Genomic DNA, 17553 nt, shown 5'->3' with positions numbered 1-17553 from the left:
ACTCCGCGCCGGCCCAGGGTTATCAGGTCTACCCAGCTCCAGGGTCACCTGGTTCGTGGCAGGACCTTCATGGCCAGGGTCAACAGGTCTACCCCGATGCTGAGTGACCGTAAGGTGTTGTGGCCAGGACAACAGGTCTACCCTGGCTCCGGGGCTGCTGGGTTCATTGCAGTGCCCTGGATGTGAGCGGTGGCGGGGGACAAAAGGTCTACCCTGGCTCCGGGCCGGCCCGGGGCCATCAGGACTACCCCTCTCCACGGCCGCCGTGCTCGTGGTTGCGCTCAAGCTGCGGGTGGGATTGACAGCTAGCAGAACAGAATGGTTGGAAAAAGATCTGCCACCACCAGACACCAGACCACACCCAACAGGGTCACCCACCTCCTCTTGTATATGGACGGTAATTAGGGGACCCGAAGACTTAAAACTAATTTAAAAAAACTTGCTAGAAGCTGATATACAGTAAGGTAGTAATAACCATTTCTGAGTTAAAGTACCACAGTAAAAGTTTAAACACTTTGTAATTCTTTAATAAGTGTCCTTTAGCCAAGGAAGTCAACTGAAGAAAGTTTTAGTTAGAATATTATTAAGTCTCACTTAGTTGCTAGGAATTAAGAGAATTACCCAAAGAAGCTAACCCTCAAAAGCCAGAGACTGTAAGTTGATGCGGGCTTAAGCCCGATCAAAGAAATAGTGGAGGGATTTATTATGAACAAAACAGCCTTGCTGAGACATTTCGGTTTGGGCTAAGTACTGACATTGAAATATTAATTAGCGAATTGCTCCTGGGAATCACCTACACCCCCACCCACACTACCATTCTAGGACTGGGATGCAAAATAGAGAGACCAGTGGAATCACGGGAGGGGGTTTTGGGGATGAAAACACCCCTAAGTGGAAGGCTGGGCACAGTGGAGGGGGCTGGATGGGTGCGCTGCTTGGGGAAAAGGGAACCACATCCCTGGTCTGTGTCTGACCTGTCACCATAGCCTGCAGGGGACCAGACTGGACGGGGCTGTGGGAAGCAGGAACAAAGGAACAACTCTTCCTGGTGTTCCCAGGAGGGAAGGACAGGGGACAGCTGCTGCTGCACTTTGGCAGCAGGCTCTGCGCATGCCCTCACCCTTCGGCTACCAGGACTTCAGACACAGACTGCACACCTCTTCACCTCCGGCTACCAGTGTGCCACGGAGACTCCAGGGACAGACTCTGCAGCCTTCTCGCCCTTTGGCTACTGGGAAAAAGCTACAACAGCGGGGGTGAGCTCTGTATTGAGCTCCCTTGCTCTGCTGATCTTTTGAATAAAGAGCTGAACATTAATAAAGGCACGAGCCCTGTTTACTACATGAAGGCCCCCAAAATTCCACTAAAAAGCCCCAAAATCCCCTAAAAATCACCGCTGTTGTGCCCCCGTCCCCCGAATCCCCCATACCCCATTCAGGGTGAGCCTGGGACTGCCTGGGACCCCCAGATCTCCATAGGACCCCCTCCAGGAACCCCAAATCTTCCCCAGAGCCCCCCCCCAAAGTTGGCCCAGGACCCCCTGAGAGCCCCCAGACCCCAATTGCACCCAGCCCAGGATGCCCCCTGAGACCCCCTGAGACCCTTCCTAAGACCCCACCCAGGACCCTTCCAGGACCCTCCAGACCCCGCCCCAAACCCAACTCTGGACCCCCCAGCCTCTCCCCAGATCCCTCCAGGATGAATCAAAGACGGAAGCAATCCGGGCAGCAGGTATTCTTTATTGCAGCGCTGGGCACATGGGGGATCTCTCCTCCTAACATGTGCATCGTGCAGTTAAGAAAGCTGTGATTTATCTTACTAAAACATACATATTCATTACAAGTCTTGACAATTATTTACATATTCATGATTATTCCGAGATAAGGATGCGCAAGCGTAGTTGCATTTTTGGGTGGTCTTCGGTGGTCGTTAGGGGTCCTCTGGTGGTCGTCCATAGTCTTCATCACTCTGTCCGCTAGTTGAACTTTTATTTCGAGCATGCGTGGTAGTTTTTCTGTGCTCTGGGCCCCATCTTTTCCTCCCTTCATGATATATGGCCTATTCAACTGACCACAGTCCATCTGCTGAGTATGCATTCTTTACATATTATCAGGAAGCTTATCAGAGTAAAGGAAGCTTATCAGAGTAAAGTACATAGCCAAGGACAAAGTTTCTACATCTGTTTGCTAATGTCTAGAATAACAGGATACTGGTGCATATACATAGCACATAACGTTTTTTTCACTTAATTCTTTTCTAGTCATTTAACCCTTAAGTAGTTCTGAACAGGTCAGGTCCCTGTATCAAGTCCCCCCTTTTCTATAACCATTGCAAATTCTTTTGCAATCATATTACGCTTCCATATCTATATCTTTCAACATTAGTTGCTTCTTTGTTACAAAGTAAGACACACTTAATTAAAATCCAGACTATAATAATTAACAATATTACAAGTATTATGGAAATAAAAAGTTGTTTTAACCAATTCAAATTAGGTAACCAGGATGTTAGGACTTTCCACAATTCTTCAAATCCCCACGAGGTGTCATCCTTGGTTACTTCATGGAGTATCTTAGTCTGTTTCCAGATTTCACTTAAATCTGTAGCAATTCGATTATTCTGATCTACATATACACAGCAACTTGTATTTATAATGGTACAAACCCCCCCTCGTGAAGCCAATAATAAATCTAAAGCCATTCTATTTTGCTGTACTACTTGTGCAAGGCTATTTATCTCAATCTGCTGTGCTTGAATTGCATCTATTGTTTTATTTTCAATGTCTTCTACTACTGCTGAAATGTTTATTATAGCTTTTTCTAATTCACTTACCCCTAGCCAAGGGAGAAACCATCTAGCAAAGGAATGAAATGCATTCTGCCTTTTTATTAGGGGATTTTCTACTTCCCGTCTAATTCTTCGAATATGTGTTTGAAGCCAACCTTCGGATAAACGATTATGTATAGTTATGTTTGGGACTACGGCTCCCAGGGTGCATGTTCTTACCCAATTTTCAGGTAATACTTTCCATGCAGTATCATTGCACAGCCAATACCATCCTTTTCCTTCTGGAATTGGCCAGAGGGTACTATTAATAGAGGTGGGGGACCCGATATATTTTATTTTATTACAACTCGTTTGATTTCCTACATATTGGACGTTATTACAACTCTCAACTTTATCTAATCCTTTAGGTGGGTTACACCTCTGCACACATTTATAGTAAGATTTTTTAATTGGAGGGTTATGAATTTTTAATGGCTGAGCTCTATATGTATAATTTATCCAGGTGGTATTCTCCCAATATCTCGTCCACGGATTATTACCAGGTATGGGGATGCCTATTAACAAGATCTGTTTTCCACTGTATTCAGGCATATGTGTACATATCCAACAATTAGTTCTATTTAGAGTTCGAGATATACCTTCCGTCAGCGAAAGATGAAGATTCAAATCTCACCGTGCCCAGGCTCCCCCATAGGTCAAGATAATCTGGAGAATCGCAATCTGGTAGGTCCTACGGGAGTAGCAGTCCATGGTTTCGTAGGGGCCTTCTTTATTTTCGAGTAGTGAATCCAAGCTGGGTGTTCTTTAATCTTCACCGCAGTGAATGTTGTCAGCAGCACTTGATATGGACCTTTCCACTTTTCTTCCAAGGGTTGTCCTGAAAAATTCTTAACATATACATAATCACCAGGTTCAAAGGCATGGAGGGGGTGATCTAATCTCCTTACTCTAGTACCCAAAACATTTTTATGTATTTCTGATAATTGTTTCTGCAATGCTTTCATGTATTCCAGTAAATATCCTTCCCCAATTTGTGCCAATTCTTCACCCTTAAATTGAAGTTGATAGGGTCGCCCATATAATATCTCAAAAGGGCTTAAATTTTCCTTTGTCCGAGGTTTAACTCTTATTCTCAATAATGCCAATGGTAAAGCTTGGGGCCAAGTTAAATTTGTCTCCTGACTAATCTTTGCTATCTGTTGCTTGAGCATATGATTCATCTTTTCAACTTGGCCACTTGCTTGAGGTCTGTACGGGGTATGTAACTGCCAGTCTATTCTTAATGCTTTTCCCACTTGTTGAACAATTTTAGCATTAAAATGTGGTCCTCGATCGGAGGATATTGTCGATGGAACTCCGAAACGAGGAATTATTTCATTTAATAGTGCTTTAGTCACTTCTCGCGCTTTGTTAGTCCTGCAGGGATATGCTTCTGGCCATCCTGTGAAAGTGTCTGTCAGGACTAAAAGATATCTATACCCCCCTTTTCTGGGGAGCTCAGAAAAATCAATTTGCCATTGTTGCCCAGGGCAGTTTCCTTTACCTATCATCCCCAATTTTATTTTGCTAGTTGTGTCTGGATTATTTCGTTGACATATTTCACATTGCTGCGTTACCTGTTTTACTGTGGTATACAAATTTCGCCCTACTATTCTTTTGGTCACTTCTTTGTATAATGCATCTGCTCCCCAGTGGGTTTTTCTATGTTCTGCTTGTATTAAGGGCCACAAAATATTAGAAGGAACTAATATGTGACCTTCTTTCAACTGTATCCAGCCCTTTGTTCCGGGCTCACCTCCTAGATCATTAGCCAATTTCAAGTCTTCTTTTGAGTATCTAGGTGACTGTTCTAAATCAATTGGTTTACTGTCTGGTATCAAAGCACATACCTTAACTTCCTCTGCCACTCGCTTGGCCTCACTATCAGCCAATCGATTTCCTATTTCTTGGTCAGAGTTACCTTTTTGGTGTCCTCGGCAATGCATTATAGCTACTTTTTCCGGTAGTTGAATCACTTCCAATAATTTCAATATTTCTTCTGCATGTTTGATCTGTTTCTTCTGGGTGTTCAACAGTCCTCGTTCTTTCCAAATTGCTCCATGCGCATGCACCACCCCGAAAGCATATTTTGAATCAGTCCAAATATTTATCTTCTTTTCTTTTGCAAGTTCTAGTGCCCTTATAAGGGCCACTATTTCTGCTTTCTGGGCCGAGGTTCCTGCAGGAAGAGGGTTGGCTTCGATTACCTTTTGAGTAGTGGTTATCGCATATCCCGCTCTCCGCTGTCCCAGTTTCACGAAGCTGCTTCCATCTGTGTACCAGGAGTCTTCAGCGTCTTCCAGAGGGGTGTCCTGGAGATCTGGACGGCTCGAATAGGTGGCTTCGATGGTCTCTATGCAGTCGTGGGACAGTGGTTCTCCTTGGGCACCGCTGAGAAAAGAAGCTGGATTTATAATGTTAGTAACAATTATTTCTATATCATCTTGTTCTACTATGATGGCTTGGTATTTCAGAAATCTCTGTGGGGAGAGCCAATGGTTCCCTTTTTGTTCTAACACAGCTGAGACAGTATGGGAAACCATTACCGTTATCTTCTGCCCTAATGTGAATTTGCGTGCTTCTTGAATGTTTATTACAACCGCCGCCACTGCACGTAGGCATCCTGGCCATCCTTTGCTTACCTCGTCTAGCTGCTTGGAGAAGTACGCCACTGCCCGCTTGTAAGGGCCAAGTTCTTGGGCTAATACTCCAAGTGCCATCCCCTGTCTTTCATGTGAGAATAATAAAAAGGGTTTAGAGACATCTGGTAAGCCGAGGGCCGGAGCCTTCATCAGTTCCTTTTTAAGTTTCTTGAAGGCGGCTCGAGCCTTTGCCGTCCATTCTATTTTAAGTCGGGTTTTCTTTAGCAGTTCATATAGAGGTTTAACTATTACACCATAGTTGTATATCCATAAGCGGCACCAACCTGCCATTCCCAAGAATGTCCGCAATTCCTTGGCTGTTTGAGGCTCCGGGGTGCGACAAATTGCCTCTTTTCGCTCAGTTCCTAATTCTCTTTGTCCTCTGGAAATTTCTAATCCTAAATAAGTTACTCGCTGTTGCACTATTTGAGCCTTTTGTTGGGATACTCTGTATCCATTCATTCCTAGGAAATTGAGAAGTTCTATAGTCCATGAGAGACACTCTTCCCTGTTCTCAGTGGCTATTAAAAGATCATCAACATATTGCACGAGGACTCCTTTACTATCTGGGGGAGTCCAATTTTCCAAATCTTTAGCTAACTGATTTCCAAAAATCGTAGGGCTGTTTTTAAATCCTTGTGGTAATACTGCCCAAGTTAATTGTGTTTTTCTTCCTGAATCCGGATTTTCCCATTCAAAAGCAAATAGCTTCTGACTTTCTGAGGCCAGCGGCAAACAGAAGAAGGCATCTTTGAGATCCAGTACAGTAAACCAATGTAAGGTATCTCTCAATTTAGTTAATAGTGTATATGGGTTGGCTACAACCGGGTGGATGTCTTCAACTATTTTATTAATTGCCCTTAGGTCTTGTACTAATCTATAACTTTTTCCATCTGCCTTTTTAACGGGTAAAATAGGAGTGTTGTATTCTGATTCACATTCCATTAGTAAATTGTATTGCAGAAATCGATTAATAATATTTTTGATTCCTTCCCTGTCTTCTAGCCTTAAGGGATATTGTTTAATTCTTACCGGCTTTACCCCTGGTTTCAACTTGATTACGACAGGGCTTGCATTTTTGGCTTTCCCCGGAACTTCACTAGCCCAAACCCCTGGATATACCGGGTCCAGAACCTCTCTAGGTATTTCAGAATGGCTTTGAGTTTGTATTAAGGCTAGACTCAAAACTTCCACTAATTGTTCTTCTTGAATTTGAAATTCAATTTTCCCTTTCTGAAAAACAATTTTTGCCTCAAGTTGTTCTAGCAAATCTCGCCCTAGCAAGGGCTTTGGGGAATTTGGTAAATATAGAAACCTGTGAATTCCAATTTGTTTTCCAAGCCGATAATTAAGTGGTTTAAGGAAATAAGCTTTTTCCCTTTGTCCTGTAGCTCCAATTACAGTGATAAAATCTTTGTCTTTCGGCATTAATTGTTGGTTCAGTACCGAATAGGAAGCCCCGGTATCAACAAGGAAATCTATTTTTTTTTTCTCTTTCCCTAGCTCAATTTTAACCAGGGGATCCGCTAGGGTGGTTTCCCCCGGTCCCCTTCACTGGTCTGAGCCCATCTGGGCTAATAAAGGGGGCTTTCTTGCCAACTTAGGACATTCCCCCTTCCAGTGCCCTATCTCCTTACAGTATGCACACTGATTTGACTGTAAGGTTGGGCGCTGCCTCCTTTCTTTATTATTTTGAGTTCCACTTTTCTGCTTTTCCAATGCAGCCACCGTGGCTTCCGCAATTACCTGTCCCATTTTATACTTGCCCTGCTCCTCTCGGTTTCTATATATCTTCCAGGCTTCTTCTAGCAGCTTTTCTAAATCCCTAATATCAGGTTCTTTCAGCTTTTGGAGTTTTCTCCTTATGTCTTCTGATGACTGCCCCAAAAATAAGGAAACTAGCTGTTGTCTGCCTGTATCAGAAGCGGGATCTAGGGTGGTATATTTTCTCATAGCAGTCCGTAATTTGTCAAGAAACTCCGTAGGAGTTTCTGCCGAGTTTTGCTTGATTTCATATAAATTTGACCAATTTACTGCCTTCGGTACGGCCGTCCCGATACCAATTTTAATCCATTCTTGGTATCTTTTAAGTAGCCTGTAATCTTGGTCGTCATTTGGGTCCCAATTAGGGTCATCTCTAGGGACGTGGGTTTCGACCGTACCCTGAAGGGTTCCTGCCGTGATTTGAATTTGTACTTGTGTACGAGCACTTTTAATTATTAATTGTTTTTCTGTTTCAGTTAAGGCATCCAACATCAAATCTATATCTTTCCAATCTGGATCCTGATTTTTAACTATTAATTCAAATCGTTTTGCCACCCCTTCCGGATCATCCCGGTATCCCTTTACTACTTCTCGCCAAACATCCAAGTCATTCATAGAAAAGGGAATCTTAATTCTGGTGGGTCCTGTTGCTCCCATCGCTTGCCTTAACGGGGCTTGAATTATCGGCCCCATTTTACTCCGAGTTCGAGCTGTGATGGGAGAAAAGCTCATTTTTCCAGGGACAGCCTCACCGGATTTTTCTATGCGATTACTTTTATCTGATTCATCTGATGAGGTAGAGGGTCGGGATCTAAGGGGGGGAGGGGTTTCCGGGGGAGAAGGGGGTTGGGGTGGAGAACTATAATCTTCCATTCTTTCCTCTGTTTCTTTAAGTTTTACACACCTTTGCCCTATACTGCAAGCCGAACAACACCGTTTTAACCTAGTCCCATTCTTTCTCTGTTCCTTTTCCATAGCTAACACCAAAGGATCCTGGGGTGCTACGTTTATCCCACATTCCTTCTGCCATTCAGGGTGATTCCGCAAAGTGAAAAACATATCCGCATATCCCACTTCATCCCACTTTCCTTCCCTCCTTAAAAACAACATTAACTGCAACAAAGTATTATACTGCAAAGTTCCATTGAACGGCCACTTCTCACCATCTTCCAACTTATACAAAGGCCACTACTGGTTACAATATTTAATTAATGTTTTCTTATTCACTGTCCCTCCAGGAGTCCCACCTATTTCCTTCCAATGCATTAAAATACAACCCAAAGGGCTCTTCTTCACGATTCCTCCGCTCTGTCGTCCACCCATTATACTATGCACCAAACAGGACACTTTTTACAGCAACACAAAAGTCCAACAACAATCAGAATAATTCCAAAAATAAGCAACCAAACCCAGTACGTGTTAAACAGTTCCCAAACCATTAACTCAGAAGCGTATGTCTTAATATACCAAAGTAGTAGACCAAAACTAAATACGATCGTATAACAAACACAAACTCCGCGGGGAGCTTATTCAAAACCAAATACGATCGTATAACAAACGCTACCCCCTGCGGGGAGCTTAACCAAAACCAAATACGATCGTATAACAAACGCTACCCCCTGCGGGGAGCTTAACCAAATGACCGGTCCCAAACAAATAAAAATAAAGGATACCTGTGCCGCCGGGGCGAACGGAGTTCTTGTCTGCTCCCGCGGTGATCCGAATGAGGCGAGGAGCCCCTCCGGGAAGATCCCGGGGGTATCCTAGGGAGTCCTGTTCCCAGCGGGTCCCGCGGCCGAGCAGAGAGTCCTCCTGGCTGGCTCGCCAAATTGAATCAAAGACGGAAGCAATCCGGGCAGCAGATATTCTTTATTGCAGCGCTGGGCACATGGGGGATCTCTCCTCCTAACATGTGCATCGTGCAGTTAAGAAAGCTGTGATTTATCTTACTAAAACATACATATTCATTACAAGTCTTGACAATTATTTACATATTCATGATTATTCCGAGATAAGGATGCGCAAGCGTAGTTGCATTTTTGGGTGGTCTTCGGTGGTCGTTAGGGGTCCTCTGGTGGTCGTCCATAGTCTTCATCACTCTGTCCGCTAGTTGAACTTTTATTTCGAGCATGCGTGGTAGTTTTTCTGTGCTCTGGGCCCCATCTTTTCCTCCCTTCATGATATATGGCCTATTCAACTGACCACAGTCCATCTGCTGAGTATGCATTCTTTACATATTATCAGGAAGCTTATCAGAGTAAAGGAAGCTTATCAGAGTAAAGTACATAGCCAAGGACAAAGTTTCTACATCTGTTTGCTAATGTCTAGAATAACAGGATACTGGTGCATATACATAGCACATAACGTTTTTTTCACTTAATTCTTTTCTAGTCATTTAACCCTTAAGTAGTTCTGAACAGGTCAGGTCCCTGTATCAGGACCTCTCCCAAAAACCCCCAACCCCCCCCAGACCCTCTCTGGGACCCTTCCAGATCCCCCAAAGCCCCTCCCCAAAACCTCCAAAACCTCCTAGGACGCCACCAGGACCCCCCAAACCGCTCCCCCAACTCCGCCCACACCCTCCCAAGACCCCCCCTCCAGGCCCCTCTCAGGACCCATCCCCACCCCCCAGGTCCCCCCCCAATGCTCCAAGACCCCTCCCCAGACTCTCCCTGACACCTCCAGGACCCCTCAGGATCCCCCACCCAAGAGCCCTCCAGGACGCCCAGACTCCCCCGAGGACTCCTCCATGAGCCATCCAGGACCCCCCAGAGCCCTCCCTAAACTCCCCCCGGATCCCTCCCCAAAGGCCCCCGATCCCCCCAGGACCCCTCCCCAGCCCCCCCAGCCCCTCCCAGCCCCCGGCCCCTGTGCGGAGCCCCCTCCCCAGCGTTGCGGCCCCCGCGGCTCCCGCGGCTCCCGCCTCTCCCAGCGCCTCCCCCGCTCTGGCAGCGCCGCCCGCAGGGCCCGCCCGAGCCCGGGGGGCGGGGCCGCCGGGGGAGGGGCGCCGCTCCCGGCTCCCTCTGATGGCTGCAGCCGCGCGCTGATTGGTTGGTTCGGCACGGGGCGCGCCGCTATTGGCTGGAGGAGCCCGCGCGCGCGGTGCAGGCGGGAAATTGTCAGGGGAGCGCGGCTGAGGAGGGGCTGAGGTGGGGCCGGGGAAACTGAACGGGGGGTTTGGGGCGGCTCGGGGAGAAATTGGGGATTTCTGGGGAACTGACAGGAAATAGGCGTGTGTCTGCTGGGTTTGGGGGAATGAGGGGGCTTTAGGGAGCTTTGGGGGGAGCTTGAGAGCTTCTGGAGCGTTCTCCGTTGGGTTTAGGGGGATCTGAGGGTAATTGCGGGGGTCCGAGGGGACTTTGGCGGAGTTGTGAGAGGAACTGGAGGGATCTGGGGGTTCTGAGGTGGCTCGGGTCAATTTTGGGGTAAAGTGGGGGGATCTGAGGGTAATTTGGGGGCTTTAGGTGGGTCTGGGGTGGATTTGGGGCTCTGGGGACACCTAAAGGGGTGCCAGGGGGTGAAGGGGTCGCAGCCCCCCAGACGCCCCCTGAAGCCCCCCTGTCCCCACAGAGGGGTCCCGGCCCTGGCGGTGCAGGACCCCCAGCCCCAGCCCAGCATCTCCATCAACCACCTGAACCGGGACACCAAGGAGGACGGGGATGGCTGGGGGGTCCTGGGGGCTCTGAGAGTGTCCGTGCCTGTCCCCAGGGGCTCAGGCTGTCCCCTGGGTGTCCCCGAGCTGGAGAAGTCCCTCTGCGCCGTTTCCTCGCCGTTTGGGCGGATTTTGGACATTTTGGTGCGGCGCAGTCTCGGCCTGCGGGGCCAGGCCTTCCTCACCTTCAGGGAGATGAGCAGCGCCACCAACGCCCTGCGCTCCCTGCAGGGCTTCCCCTCCTGCGGCCAACCCGTGGGGAGACAGCGGCTGGGGGAGTTCTGGCACTGGGGAAAGAACTGCAATGCTGGGGAAAAACCGCCAAACTCTGGCCTCAGATATCCCCAAAGTCCAACTTGGAATCCCACCAAATTCATTCACCCTGAGCACCCCAAAGCTTCCCTTTCTATGACAAGCCCATGGTAAGACAGAAATGCTGGGTGAAATCCTGGAATTCTCATGGAAAAAACCCAAAATCCTGAGGAAAAAAAACAAACCCAACCAGGATTCCCCCCAAAATCCCATCAAGAATCCCTGAAATTGAGTTGGAAACACCCCTAAATCCAACCAGGAACCCCCCAAAGCTTCCCCTTCTATGACAAGTCCATGGTGAGACCCAAATCCTTGGGAAAATCCTGACATTTTGGGAAAAAATCCTGAAATTCTGGGAGAAATCCTGAATTCCTGGGGGAAAAACTCAAAATGCAGCCTCAAATATCCCCAAAATCCAACCAGGAACTGCCCCAAAGCTTCCCCTTCTACCAAATGTCCATGGTAAGAGACAAATCAGAGTAGAAGTCCTGGGATTTTGGGAACAATCCTGAAATTCTGGGAAAAACTCCAAAATCCTTGGGAAAAAACCCAAATCCAGCCTCAGTTATCCCTAAAATTCACCCTAACGCCCCCCCCCCCCCCCCCCTCACCCGCCAAAGCTTCCCCTTCCGGGACAAACCAGTGGTAATAGCAGAATCTTCAGGCAAATACCCAAATTTTGGGAAAAATCCTGTAATTCTGGGACAAAAGCACAAAATTCAATTGGGAACCCACCCAAAATCCATCCAGGAGCCCCCAAGAATTCACCCTGAATCTCCCAAACCTTCCCCTTCTACCCCACAGTGAGACCCAAATTCAGGGAAAAATCCACAGATTCTTGAAAAAACAGGAAATCTTGGGAAAAAGCCTGAAATCTGGGGAAGAAACGGAAATCTCACCAGAAATCCACCCCGCAATCCCCTGGGAATGACCCCAAATCCCTGCTGGAACCTCCCCAATTCCTCTGAATTACCCCAAAATCCTGCTGAAATTCCCCGAATTCCTTCTAGGACTTGCCAAAATCCCTCAAAAACGTCCCTGATTGCTTCTGGAACTGCCCCAGATCCATTCTGGAGCATCCCCAAATCCCTCCGAACTTCTGAAAATCCCGTGGAAAACCCCAAAATCCCTCTTGAAACTCTCCCAGATCCCCTCTGAATTCCCCCAGATCCCTCAGAAAGCCCCAGATCCCCTCTGGAGCCTCTTCCAGATCCCCCCAAAATCCTCGGGAACAACCCCAAACCCCCCGAGCCGTCCCCAGCTCCCCCCGGACTGATCCCAAATCCCCCCGGAGCCAGCCCAGGTCCCCTCTGGAAGCTCCCCGAGTCCCTCGGGAAGCCGCAGATCCCCGGGAGCCGCCGGGCAGCGCCGGGAAAGCCCAAAGCCCCGCGGCAGTGCCGCATCCCGGCCGGAGCTGCCCCGGGAGCCCCGCGGGGCCGGGGCCGGGGCCGGGATGCGCCGTCCCAGCGGATCCAGCGCGCCCGGCCGGGCTCGGCCAGCGCGGCCCAGGGCAGGGAGCGCTGGTGGGGCGGGAGCGGGAGCGGAGCGCGAACGGGACCAGCGCAGAGCCAAGGGGGGAGAGGCCCCGGCCCCACAGAGAGCGGGGCCGGAGCGCGGGGCCGGGCGGGGATGGCTCGGCGATTGTTCCGGGCGATTCGGGCACTCGCAGCGATCTCTGCGGGATTCTTGGGCTGCTCCTGGGAGGTTTGGCTGGGATTTTGAGGGAAGTTTTCGTGGGGATTTTTTGGGTGGATTTCCTCGCACTTCGGGTGGGATGTGATAGGACTTGGGGGCATTTTTTGGGGAATTTGAGAGGGGTTTGGTGGGATTTCGGCGCGGATTTTTTGAGTGTATTTGGTGTGGATTTTGGGGGGGTTTAGGGAAATTTTGGTCGGATATTTTGGGTGATTTGGTGGGATTTTTTGTGTGGATTTTGTGTGATTGGGGGATTTTTGGCTGCATTTTTGTACAAATTTTTCTCTGTGGATTCTGTGGGATTTTCATGGGGATTTAGTGGGACTTTTTGTGGGATTTTTGTGTGGCATTTAGGGGGATTTTGGGGGCGATTTTTATGGGGATTTTGAGGGATTTCTGTGAGCCTTGGGGTGATTTTTTGTGGATTTTTTTGGGTGAGTTTTGTGGGCTTTTGGGTGGAATTTTTGTGGAGATTTACCTGGGATTTTGTGTGGTTTTTCTGGCATTTTCAAGGAATCTACAGTGGAATTTTTGTGGGAATTTTATGGTATTTTTGGTGGGATTTTTTGTGAGGATTTTGAGTCGATTTCTATTGGATTTTGGGGAGTTTTGGGGGATTTTTTAGGAAGATTTTAGTTGGGTTTTGGGTGTTTTGGGGGGGATTTTTATGGGATTTTGATGATATTTTTGTGAGGACTTTTGGTGATATTTTTGTGAGGGTGAGTGGTGCCTTTGGTTCCAACCAACTTTCCTCCCCGAGCCAACGTTACCCACTCCCTCACACGTCCCCCCGTGCCTTCCCACTGCCTTGTCCTGTCTGGGCTTCCACAGCCCCTCATCCCTTCGTGGCCCCGTCCCCTCAGGGTCTCCCCCAGCCTGGCCAACCTGATCCATCAAGAGGCACCTGGGAGCCCTCAGCATTCCAGGCAGCAACACACGGGCAGGAGGACACGGATGGCGCTTCCTGCCTGGGACAGGGCTTGTGGCCATCTCCAGGCACCGCTCTCACAGAGATCCCCACAGCTCCAGCCCCTGCCCATCTGCTCTGTGGGCAGCACAAAGGCTTCAGCAGAACCACCAAAGGCCAAGGGGCTTCTGGCCATTTTCCCTGCAACCCTGCATGCCTGGGCAGCTTGCTGAGCCCAGGAACCCTTTTCTCCCTCTTCCCCTAGGCCCTGCAGAGCCTGGGCAGCAAAAGAAAGATCCTGGGAGTCTGTCTATTACAACACATCCTATATTTCTATGCTAAAGAAAAACAAAAAGAAGAAAAGAACAATCCTAAAGAAACGAAACATTCCTGCTGGCTCGAGTGGCCCCAGCAGACAGAGCCTCTGGGATCAGCTCTCTGCAGAGCTGCAGCAGCGCAGCCAGCCGAGCCCCGACAGACGAGGCCGTCTCCTCCATGCCCTGCAGAGCCGATCATGCAGGCTGTGGAAGCGGGAATATCGAGCTCTCTCTATTCCCTGGAGGACAGACAATGTTTGAACTGCCAGGCTCGCAACGGCAACACTGATGTCATTGGCCGTGTCTTCTAGGGCTGAAAGAGAGAGGAACAGCGCCATGGTCAGTTCCCGCATCTGAGGGGACCCGAGGAGATCCCTGTGCCAGGGCCATCCCAGCCGGCTCTGGCTATGGCCAGCAGGGAGCAGGGACCAGCCGGATCAGCCCAAAGCTGCTGGCCACGAATCCCCCAGGTGCCCTGAAAGCTCTGTGTGCTCTGTCCACGCCGCCCCTGGTCTGCACAGGGAGCAGAGCCCTCCACAGCCGGGGCAGGGCTCGCAGCTCCCCCGCCAGCCCTCGCTGGCATCCCGCTGCCCTCACTCACCCTCACAGATGAGATGGAGCTCTTCCTTCCTCCCCCTCAGGTACCGCCCGGCCGTCCCTGGGAACACAGAGCCTGTCAGGCCCAGCGGCACAGCTCCCTGCCAGCGGCGCCGCCAGCCCTGTGCCCACACGCCCTCCTGGCCCGGCTCGTGGCTCACCCATGAACCTGACGGCCGCCTCTCGCAGGGGCTCCTGTGGGCTCTGCAGGTAGGGCAGGGCCCGGCGCAGGTGCTCGGCCACGCTGCTGCTGTCCTCTGCCAGCTGGAGAGAGCGACAGGAGGGAAGGGTTGGCCCCGCAGCCCCCCGGGCCGGGGCTCCATGGGCACCCGGCTCGGGCCGCATGAGCCTGGAGCAGAGCCCGCGCGGCCTCGGGCTGCAGCAGCGGGCAGGGGCACAGCTGCCAGCCCGCACACCGAGCACCGCGCTCAGGGGCTGCTCCAGGCTGGGGCTGCGGCTTCCCGGCCCTCCTTACCAGGATCTCAATGAACCTCCACAGTTTCTCCTTCTTTACAGGTTTTTCAAGATCTCTCCTGTTCACGAATTTGGCCACACAAAGCAGGGTTTCCCGAGAAGCCTGGAGAGCAGTAGAGACACGGAAATGGCCCCGCAGCCCAGGATCAGCATCCCTGTGCCAGGGCCGGGAGAAGGCTGCAGCCTGCCAGGCGCCAGGGCAGGAGGCAGCCGAGCCCCCTCCCAGGGCGACAGCAGCAACCCGCGAGTCCTCACCTCTGCCACACTCTGATTCTCATCATGGCAGTGGAAGAAGAGTGGCAGCAGGCTGTGACACACTTGTGTCATCAGGAGCTTTTTTTCTTCTTCTACTACAGCAGACAGTAACGTTCGAAAGACAAACATGGAGATCCACTGCACATGCCTGTCATCCTGTGTAACAGGAAGGAAACAAGACCTTGGCATCAGCTGATTCTGGCCCACCTTGGCGCAGGCCTGCATCTCCACAGGGCACCAAGTGTCTGGGCAGCAGCCAGTGGCCGTGGCTGAGGGCACAGAGCCTTACGTGTTCAAAGAGTGGCAGGAGCACCTTAGCCAGCTGCAGGGCGATGGGGCTGGGTATTGGGGTGTCATTATCCAAGAACAAATCACTAAGTAGAACAATGCTCATCCTGACCACATCACTATCATTTTCCTGCAGGAGCTCCCCGAGGCTTTCGGTCAGGCTCCGCATTCTTTTGGCCTGTGCGGAACAAAAGTGTGTGAAAGGCCACCCTGCTGCCACAGGGCCTAGAGGCCAAAGGCCTGTCCCGCAGCCCTCGGGCAGCTGAAGTGGGAGGCAGGAGAGCTGGGAGCAGCTGACCCAGTGCCTGAAGACCAGCAACTGTGTTCCCCAGCACCACGCTGCCTGCACGGCTTCAGCTGCTGCCCCCTCCTTACCACCAAGGGATTATCCTTGAGCAAGAGGAGGGCCCTCAGAACCTGGCGGCGCATCTCCGTGTGCTCGCTCAGCAAGTGCCTCGACAAGAGATCCATGATGCTGTCACTGCATGCACTCAAGTCCAGGCAATGCAGGACCTGAAAGGCACAGGGCAGTGACAGGGGACCCGGCCTGCAGGAGCCCAGAACCGCACAGGGCGGGGACCAGGCAGCAGCGCAGGGCGTGGGCACCATCCCAGGCAGCTGTGGCTACGAGAGGGCAGAGAGCTGGGAGGCAGCGCCGGCCTTCAGACTCACCTCCACAAGGAATGCCAGGGCAGGGAAGTTCCAGTATGGCATCTCTTTGCTGAGCAACTCAAGGAGACAACCTGAGATGCTTTTACACAAGTCGATGGATTTGTTGCGCATCTCCCTGGAAGGCAGAAAATGGCACTAAGATGTGGCAGCAGCTCTCTGGCCTCAGAGAGAAACAAACAACTTTCCCAGGCATCGCCTGAGAAAGTCTGAGAAGATCAGAGGAAAGAATGAAGAAACATTCTTATCTTAACATGCTGCACCTGGTATTGTGAACATCCGAATATGTTACGGAGATTTGTCTACCAAAGTGTGCTTTCTTAAGTAACTAATGGTATAGTGTTTAGACTAGAAAACCCATTAAATCAACCTATATCATAAATATCTATAAGAACAATGGGTTTCTTAATAAAGATTATTATTGATCAGACTTCTGAAATATATGGAGTCAGTGATAATGATTACCTGGCGGGAATCCGCTCCTACGACACTAAGACCCTGAACCGGGGGGAAAAACCTATCCCAGGACAGACTGACGCAGTTCTTGTCTTTACTCCCCACCCTGCAGGGGGACCTGGGCCCTTTGAGATGTGGCTGCTACTGGGCACCCTCCTCTCCCAGCCTTTCCCAGTCTGCTTGGCTGTCCCTCGTCCCTCTGGCCCACAGCCACAGGGAATGAGTGGGATACCCCAGACACAGAGCACAAATGCCGGGAGCAATGGGGAGAAGAGGGTCTCACCTGGCCAGCAGACCCACGGCATAAATGTGGGTGTCAGCACAGAGCAGCGTGTCCCAGCCACGCTTGCGCTCCATTGACAACACCACATCCTCGTAGTCCATTTGGCACAGCAGGGACTTCAGGGTCCTCACTGCAAACCTGAGTGCAGAGCAAAGCCCGGGTCACACTGGGAGCACTGGCTCCTGCCCTGGCCATGTGGCAGGGACAGAAGGATTGGGATAGAGCACCTGTTGGGGCTGGTGGCAAGGCCGTGTTCTTCCTGGCATCCCTTCCAGAAGGTATCCACCTCCTCTGGCATCTCTTTGGTGCTGAAGAACACTTGGAAGAGCAGATGCACAAATAACTGCGGGAAATGCTCATCCACTATATCTGGGACACAGCGCTCCTGGAGGATCTTCCATATCACCACAGTTGCC

The 17553-nt window shown here is 50.3% G+C and overlaps 1 pseudogene across 1 annotated transcript; it reads right to left on the bottom strand.

The window, feature by feature from the left end:
• Nucleotides 1-2234: 2234 nt before the first annotated feature.
• On the bottom strand, nt 2235-9148 carry LOC146763958 (syncytin-A-like; annotated as a pseudogene). Its single transcript, XR_014950990.1, has 2 exons — nt 8906-9148; nt 2235-3674 (listed from the first exon to the last, which is right to left on the bottom strand). The product of XR_014950990.1 is annotated as a syncytin-A-like (transcript).
• Between the last annotated feature and the right edge of the window lie 8405 nt (nt 9149-17553).

The sequence above is a fragment of the Lonchura striata genome, chromosome 37 (assembly GCF_050655825.1).
Source record: "Lonchura striata isolate lonStrDom1 chromosome 37, ASM5065582v1, whole genome shotgun sequence".
Lineage (NCBI taxonomy): Eukaryota > Metazoa > Chordata > Aves > Passeriformes > Estrildidae > Lonchura > Lonchura striata.
The sequence above is the reverse complement of the archived record's forward strand: the minus strand, read 5'-3'. Positions and strand labels throughout refer to the sequence as shown.